The sequence below is a fragment of the Triturus cristatus genome, chromosome 4_1 (genome assembly GCF_964204655.1).
Source record: "Triturus cristatus chromosome 4_1, aTriCri1.1, whole genome shotgun sequence".
In the NCBI taxonomy this organism is placed as follows: domain Eukaryota; kingdom Metazoa; phylum Chordata; class Amphibia; order Caudata; family Salamandridae; genus Triturus; species Triturus cristatus.
In genome coordinates, this window is record NC_140585.1 from 192,633,897 (window position 1) to 192,642,617 (window position 8,721).

Here is an 8,721-nt window from a genome sequence, read left to right on the forward strand (position 1 = left end):
TGTCTCCTTAAAGGCAGTGAATCACACAAATATACACACACTTTGTGTGCCACAGGGTGATTGCGCAGATCAGTATGAGAGCATCATGTACACACGAAAATCAGAGGCAGCGTCATATGCTAAGCCCAACCTATTTATGTCCTCCTGCCATTCCAACGGTGATATTCCGTTTGTCTGTCTATAAATCACATGGAACTGTCCTCAGAAATAACGCTATAATTATGATTATTGTAGCAAAACACACAGCTGATCTATTTAATTAGTCCGCCCAGAAGGGGGAATTGAACCACTCTGTCGCTAAACAGCTACAGGTTTGAAGCCTGCACCCCAGACCACTGAGGTTCATCCAGGCAGATACAGATGTTAGGTAGAGACTTATATATAACCCAAAAATACAGAACACTTTATTAATAGGGTAAGGTATATGATGATTTGTAATCCATTTTCTTCACCCCTATCTCTGAGATAGCACGTCAATTTGTTTGAATATCTTTACTGCTTGAAGCCAGACTTTCAGGAGATAATCTTCAATTTATGCAAATTAAAACAAGGGTTTCTGGGTAAATGAGACCCGTCTGCTTCCTGCTTTTCTAACGTGATCAAAGCAAAGCCACGAGGAAGACAACTTGCAATAGAAACGAGCAGCCGATGCAACACTTGAATAAGCACATCATGAGTTAATCAAGCTCAGGCAAAGGAAGTAGAAATGAAACAGTGAAAACGCTGCTCGCGTTCTCTCCCTCACAACATGCACAGTCCATTCTAGGTCTACGTTTTGGAAGCGGCCGTGTGTAATTTGAAAGAGCCACGTTGTATTACGAGCATCTTAATTTGGCAGCTCAGTTTATTTTTCCGTATTTTATTTTTACACAATATTGCTTTTCTCATAATTTGTTGCTTGCTAAGCTTCAGGTGGAACCGAACTGGGAAATCGGATGCAGGGCAGAGCAACTCGGGGATTTGTTAATATGCCAGTGAGCCCATGAAACGGTGGGCGGGACGCCGAGAGAATGACGTTTGACGTGGGGGGTACTAACTGTCAGACAGTTGAATGACAATACACGGGCCATTTCCGTTTTAAACAAATTGCATTCTATGAAAGATTTCACGGTGTCTACTTTTCGACATTTTGTATCTTTTATTGGAATATATAAAGCTGAAAAGACAAGTGATGGAAACAATACAACCATGTTTAGGCTGAATCAGCCACTGTAAATTTAAAGTACCAAAAAAATTAGACTTTGCTAGTCCTTCCTCTATGTTACCGGTCACGCGGCTGTCATCAACTTCCAGCATTTAAAAGACAATCATAGGCAAGCATTGGCATAGCCAATAGGTCTCGCCTTTTGGACCTTATGTGTTTAGCCAGAGCTTTTGACTATGTTGTAGAGCATTGTGGCTGCTGTGCATTATGTTGAAAAGTTATAATTGTCTGCCTGTCGCCTATGCGTAGTCTCTCCAGTTCCCTTTGGAAATTGGTGGTACCTTCGCCTAAAGGGATTTCTGATTGTGCTGTGCTGGAGGTGGTACTTTCGCTTGATGCCAGAGAGATACTACTGGCTGATTTGGTTTCTAGACTTTCTTCCCTGCACCTTTTTCTATCCTTGTTGCTGATGGGATTATCATACTTTTTAGCAAACGTGTAAATCCCGCCATCCTGCTAATCACGGTCATCCCTCTTGCTCTTTCTCATTTTTTGTCTCTGAGGTATTGTTAGTGCTCCTCTATGACCTTATCAATGATGGCATAATTTTTTTCCACTAAATCCTGACAATCCATTGATTCTATCTGTTTCTCTGTGTGTGAGAAAGTGGCTCTGTATATACTGTTCCTTAATAGGTACAGGGTGTACAGAGTCCACAGTCCCCAAGGGGCTGAGAGAGGTTAAAGTTAGGTATAACCTTACTCTCTAAAGTGGTAGCTTGGTCGAGCAGTAAGGCAGTACCAGAGGACAGTGTAAAGCATTTGTTGTACACACTCAGTCAGCAAATGGTCTCACACACTCAATAACTGAACTCTAGGCCAATAGTTTATAAAAAACATATATGCTTGTTTTATTTTAGAACCAACAATTGGAATTAAAATATACTTCTCAGAATGAGATGTTGAATATAAATACTATTGCAATGAGCAATTGATTTTTGTAAACAGTTACAAGTGGTTGCACTAGGCAACACTATTTCAAACACAACAGTGCATTGAGTTCAATGGAATTTTCATGTTATTTGTCACAGATTACTTTTCGGATTACTTTTGGAATTCCAGGACTGGATCCCAGATTCAGTCCTGGGTCAGTACTTTGAATCAAGTGATACAAGTCGAATTAATTGCAGTGATGATTTTTAAGTAATATGTAGCTATTTCAAAAGTTGACACTTCGAAAATATTTCCTAGAAAACATTCAATGATTCTCTATGGCAAGAAATTCAAATTGCAGGTATAGTACTTTCTAGTCACTTTTGTAATCCAGTACTGGGTGCCTGGACTCAGTACTGGGATCTTTATCCAAAACAGGTAAGTAATTACGTTTGAAGATATTATACGATTTTTGAAGAATATTTAAAGATTGAAGAAATCGACACTTTGAAGAAATTTCACAGAAAAACAGTCAATGGTTTCCTACGGAAGAAAATTGAGTTAAGGGTAAGTGCAGTTGTAAGTATTTTTCAGAGTCAGTGCTGGGTACCAAGATCCAGCACAGGGAGCTCACCTAAGAGAAGGTGAGTAATTTCGTTTTCGTTACTCGGCTGATTTTTGGTGAATATTTTAAGATTTGAAAAGTCCACACTTAGAAGAAATTTCAGGAAAAAGCCAGTCAATGTTACCCTATGAGGAAAATAGAGTTTGCGGTTTAAGGGTAAGTACTCGACTGGCAGAGTTGAGGTTCTGGGCATAGACTCAGGGGTCCCCCAGGGTAAGGTAGGTAAAGTTGGTTCACCCTCAGCGGCTCTAGGGCGGCCGGGTGCAGAGAGAGTTAGGCCCAATGTTATCCTAAGAGGGATAGGGGGGCCTTGGTTGGTGGCTGCTGACTGGCAAGCCACGCGGCTGTGGGAGCTGAGCTCCTGGTCACTTACTCAGGGCAAGTGGGGAAGTGGGTAGGTGTAGAGTTTTCACTGCCAGGGCCACCCGGGCGGCTGGATGCAGAGGGCTTTTGAGCTTTCGGGCGCTCAATTGATTTCAATGGGAAATCTCCGGTTTGACCCTTTCCAATTTGATAAAGCATGATCATAGTCCAGTGTTACGTTGTGCATTCGGTGGTGCGGCAGCTGCCGCACTGAACCCTTTGCCAAAGAGGTCCTGTGCCATCTCTTCTCTTCTGTCGATTAGTTTTGGCATGTTTCTGGGATGCGCAGGTGTGTGCTGGTTGGTCCAATAAGTCAAAATGGAAGAAGGCGAGCAACGGCAGAGTGTTGCAAAGTAGAATATGGTGGCGTACAGTGCAGATGTGCAGAGTGGATTGGTGTAGAGTGCAATGGAGTAGAGTGCCTTGGTTTTGAATGCAGTGGCATAGAGTGCAGTGGCGTAGAGTGCAGTGATGTAGGAGTGCAGAGGCGTAGAATAGAGTGGCATTGAGTGGAGTGGCACAGGGTAGATTGTAGTGCCGTAGAGTGGAGTGGCGTTGAGTGGAATAGAGCAGAGTAGAATAGAGTGGTGTAGAGTGCAGTGTCAAAGAGTAGAGCGTCGCAGAGTTCAATGTTGTAGAGTGCAGTAGTGCATGGTAGATTAGAGTGGTTTAAAGTGTATTGGTGTAGAGTGGAGAGATATAGAGTGTATTGGCTACATGCATTGGGGTAGAGTACAGAAGAGCAGCATAGAGTAGAGTGGTGCAGAGTAGAGTGCAGTGGTGAAGAGTAGAGTTGTGTAGAGTTTAGTGGCGGCAGAGAGTGCTATGTTGTAGAGGACTCTGCTTTTAATTTATAATTTGCTATTTTGTGAATAGTGCACAGAGGAATACCTCGAGGTACAGTATTAACGCCTTGTTTTTAGATTGAAGAAAAAGTTCAGTGGCAATTTTCTCATTTATGCATGCCAACACAATAGGTTCTGGTAGCAAAAAGCACCGATTTTTTAAAGCAAAAAGTTGCTTTATTTTAGCATTATGCTGCCTAAAACTGCGACCTCTTCAGACTTCAATGTGAAAAATAAAATCCCCAAATTTGTTTTTACTAAATCTCCCTCCTCCTGCTTCCAAATATTGGCAGGAATGCTTGGTACTTAGTCAATGATTGCTGTATCCTTAAAGGCAGTGAATCACACAAATACACACACACTTTGTGTGCCACAGGGTGATTGCGCAAATCAGTATGAGAGCATCATGTACACACGAAAATCAGAGGCAGCGTCATATGCGAAGTCCAACCTATTTATGTCCTCCTGCCATTCCAACGGTGATATTCCGTTTGTCTGTCTATAAATCACATGGAACTGTCATCAGAAATAACACTATAATTATGATTATTGTAGCAAAACACACAGCTGATCTATTTAATTAGTCCGCCCAGAAGGTGGAATTGAACCACTCTGTCGCTAAACAGCTACAGGTTTGAAGCCTGCACCCCAGACCACTGAGGTTCATCCGGGCAGATACAGATGTTAGGTAGAGACTTATATATAACCCAAAAATACAGAACACTTTATTAATAGGGTAAGGTATATGATGATTTGTAATCCATTTTCTTCACCCCTATCTCTGAGATAGCACGTCAATTTGTTTGAATATCTTTACTGCTTGAAGCCAGACTTTCAGGAGATAAGCTTCAATTTATGCAAATTAAAACAAGGGTTTCTGGGTAAATGAGACCCGTCTGCTTCCTGCTTTTCTAACGTGATCAAAGCAAAGCCACGAGGAAGACAACTTGCAATAGAAACGAGCAGCCGATGCAACACTTGAATAAGCACATCATGAGCTAATCAAGCTCAGGCAAAGGAAGTAGAAATGAAACAGTGAAAACGCTGCTCGCGTTCTCTCCCTCACAACATGCACAGTCCATTCTAGGTCTACGTTTTGGAAGCGGCCGTGTGTAATTTGAAAGAGCCACGTTGTATTACGAGCATCTTAATTTGGCAGCTCAGTTTATTATTCCGTATTTTATTTTTACACAATATTGCTTTTCTCATAATTTGTTACTTGCTAAGCGTCAGGTGGAACCGAACTGGGAAATCGGATGCAGGGCAGAGCAACTCGGGGATTTGTTAATATGCCAGTGAGCCCATGAAACGGTGGGCGGGACGCCGAGAGAATGACGTTTGACGTGGGGGGTACTAACTGTCAGACAGTTGAATGACAATACACGGGCCATTTCCGTTTTAAACAAATTGCATTCTATGAAAGATTTCACGGTGTCTACTTTTCGACATTTTGTATCTTTTATTGGAATATATAAAGCTGAAAAGACAAGTGATGGAAACAATACAACCATGTTTAGGCTGAATCAGCCACTGTAAATTTAAAGTACCAAAAAAATTAGACTTTGCTAGTCCTTCCTCTATGTTACCGGTCACGCGGCTGTCATCAACTTCCAGCATTTAAAAGACAATCATAGGCAAGCATTGGCATAGCCAATAGGTCTCGCCTTTTGGACCTTATGTGTTTAGCCAGAGCTTTTGACTATGTTGTAGAGCATTGTGGCTGCTGTGCATTATGTTGAAAAGTTATAATTGTCTGCCTGTCGCCTATGCGTAGTCTCTCCAGTTCCCTTTGGAAATTGGTGGTACCTTCGCCTAAAGGGATTTCTGATTGTGCTGTGCTGGAGGTGGTACTTTCGCTTGATGCCAGAGAGATACTACTGGCTGATTTGGTTTCTAGACTTTCTTCCCTGCACCTTTTTCTATCCTTGTTGCTGATGGGATTATCATACTTTTTAGCAAACGTGTAAATCCCGCCATCCTGCTAATCACGGTCATCCCTCTTGCTCTTTCTCATTTTTTGTCTCTGAGGTATTGTTAGTGCTCCTCTATGACCTTATCAATGATGGCATAATTTTTTTCCACTAAATCCTGACAATCCATTGATTCTATCTGTTTCTCTGTGTGTGAGAAAGTGGCTCTGTATATACTGTTCCTTAATAGGTACAGGGTGTACAGAGTCCACAGTCCCCAAGGGGCTGAGAGAGGTTAAAGTTAGGTATAACCTTACTCTCTAAAGTGGTAGCTTGGTCGAGCAGTAAGGCAGTACCAGAGGACAGTGTAAAGCATTTGTTGTACACACTCAGTCAGCAAATGGTCTCACACACTCAATAACTGAACTCTAGGCCAATAGTTTATAAAAAACATATATGCTTGTTTTATTTTAGAACCAACAATTGGAATTAAAATATACTTCTCAGAATGAGATGTTGAATATAAATACTATTGCAATGAGCAATTGATTTTTGTAAACAGTTACAAGTGGTTGCACTAGGCAACACTATTTCAAACACAACAGTGCATTGAGTTCAATGGAATTTTCATGTTATTTGTCACAGATTACTTTTCGGATTACTTTTGGAATTCCAGGACTGGATCCCAGATTCAGTCCTGGGTCAGTACTTTGAATCAAGTGATACAAGTTGAATTAATTGCAGTGATGATTTTTAAGTAATATGTAGCTATTTCAAAAGTTGACACTTCGAAAATATTTCCTAGAAAACATTCAATGATTCTCTATGGCAAGAAATTCAAATTGCAGGTATAGTACTTTCTAGTTACTTTTGTAATCCAGTACTGGGTGCCTGGACTCAGTACTGGGATCTTTATCCAAAACAGGTAAGTAATTACGTTTGAAGATATTATACGATTTTTGAAGAATATTTAAAGATTGAAGAAATCGACACTTTGAAGAAATTTCACAGAAAAACAGTCAATGGTTTCCTATGGAAGAAAATTGAGTTAAGGGTAAGTACAGTTGTAAGTATTTTTCAGAGTCAGTGCTAGGCACCAAAATCCAGCACAGGGAGCTCACCTAAGAGCAGGTGAGTAATTTTGTTTTTGTTACTCGGCTGATTTTTGGTGAATATTTTAAGATTTGAAAAGTCCACACTTAGAAGAAATTTCAGGAAAAAGCCAGTCAATGTTACCCTATGAGGAAAATAGAGTTTGCGGTTTAAGGGTAAGTACTCGACTGGCAGAGTTGAGGTTCTGGGCATAGACTCAGGGGTCCCCCAGGGTAAGGTAGGTAAAGTTGGTTCACCCTCAGCGGCTCTAGGGCGGCCGGGTGCAGAGAGAGTTAGGCCCAATGTTATCCTATGAGGGATAGGGGGGCCTTGTTTGGTGGCTGCTGACTGGCAAGCCACGCGGCTGTGGGAGCTGAGCTCCTGGTCACTTACTCAGGGCAAGTGGGGAAGTGGGTAGGTGTAGAGTTTTCACTGCCAGGGCCACCCGGGCGGCTGGATGCAGAGGGCTTTTGAGCTTTCGGGCGCTCAATTGATTTCAATGGGAAATCTCCGGTTTGACCCTTTCCAATTTGATAAAGCATGATCATAGTCCAGTGTTACGTTGTGCATTCGGTGGTGCGGCAGCTGCCGCACTGAACCCTTTGCCAAAGAGGTCCTGTGCCATCTCTTCTCTTCTGTCGATTAGTTTTGGCATGTTTCTGGGATGCGCAGGTGTGTGCTGGTTGGTCCAATAAGTCAAAATGGAAGAAGGCGAGCAACGGCAGAGTGTTGCAAAGTAGAATATGGTGGCGTACAGTGCAGATGTGCAGAGTGGATTGGTGTAGAGTGCAATGGAGTAGAGTGCATTGGTTTTGAATGCAGTGGCATAGAGTACAGTGGTGTAGAGTGCAGTGATGTAGAGTGCAGAGGCGTAGAATAGAGTGGCATTGAGTGGAGTGGCACAGGGTAGATTGTAGTGCCGTAGAGTGGAGTGGCGTTGAGTGGAATAGAGCAGAGTAGAATAGAGTGGTGTAGAGTGCAGTGTCATAGAGTAGAGCGTCGCAGAGTTCAATGTTGTAGAGTGCAGTAGTGCATGGTAGATTAGAGTGGTTTAAAGTGTATTGGTGTAGGGAGAGATATAGAGTGTATTGGCTACATGCATTGGGGTAGAGTACAGAAGAGCAGCATAGAGTAGAGTGGTGCAGAGTAGAGTGCAGTGGTGACGAGTAGAGTTGTGTAGAGTTTAGTGGCGGCAGAGAGTGCTATGTTGTAGAGGACTCTGCTTTTAATTTATAATTTGCTATTTTGTGAATAGTGCACAGAGGAATACCTTGAGGTACAGTATTAACGCCTTGTTTTTAGATTGAAGAAAAAGTTCAGTGGTAATTTTCTCATTTATGCATGCCAACACAATAGATTCTGGTAGCAAAAAGCACCGATTTTTTAAAGCAAAAAGTTGCTTTATTTTAGCATTATGCTGCCTAAAACTGCGACCTCTTCAGACTTCAATGTGAAAAATAAAATCCCCAAATTTGTTTTTACTAAATCTCCCTCCTCCTGCTTCCAAATATTGGCAGGAATGCTTGATACTTAGTCAATGATTGTTGTATCCTTAAAGGCAGTGAATCACACAAATACACACACACTTTGTGTGCCACAGGGTGATTGCGCAGATCAGTATGAGAGCATCATGTACACACGAAAATCAGAGGCAGCGTCATATGCGAAGTCCAACCTATTTATGTCCTCCTGCCATTCCAACGGTGATATTCCGTTTGTCTGTCTATAAATCACATGGAACTGTCATCAGAAATAACGCTATAATTATGATTATTGTAGCAAAACACACAGCTGATCTATTTAATTAGTC

The 8,721-nt window shown here is 41.8% G+C and overlaps 2 non-coding genes across 2 annotated transcripts; both read right to left on the reverse strand.

Annotated features, from left to right (window-relative positions):
- Window positions 1–265: 265 nt before the first annotated feature.
- On the reverse strand, window positions 266–352 carry TRNASTOP-UCA (transfer RNA opal suppressor (anticodon UCA)). The gene has a single exon. It is a non-coding gene; the product is annotated as a tRNA-Sec (tRNA).
- Window positions 353–4,495: 4,143 nt separating this feature from the next.
- Window positions 4,496–4,582, reverse strand: TRNASTOP-UCA (transfer RNA opal suppressor (anticodon UCA)). The gene has a single exon. It is a non-coding gene; the product is annotated as a tRNA-Sec (tRNA).
- Window positions 4,583–8,721: the final 4,139 nt, after the last annotated feature.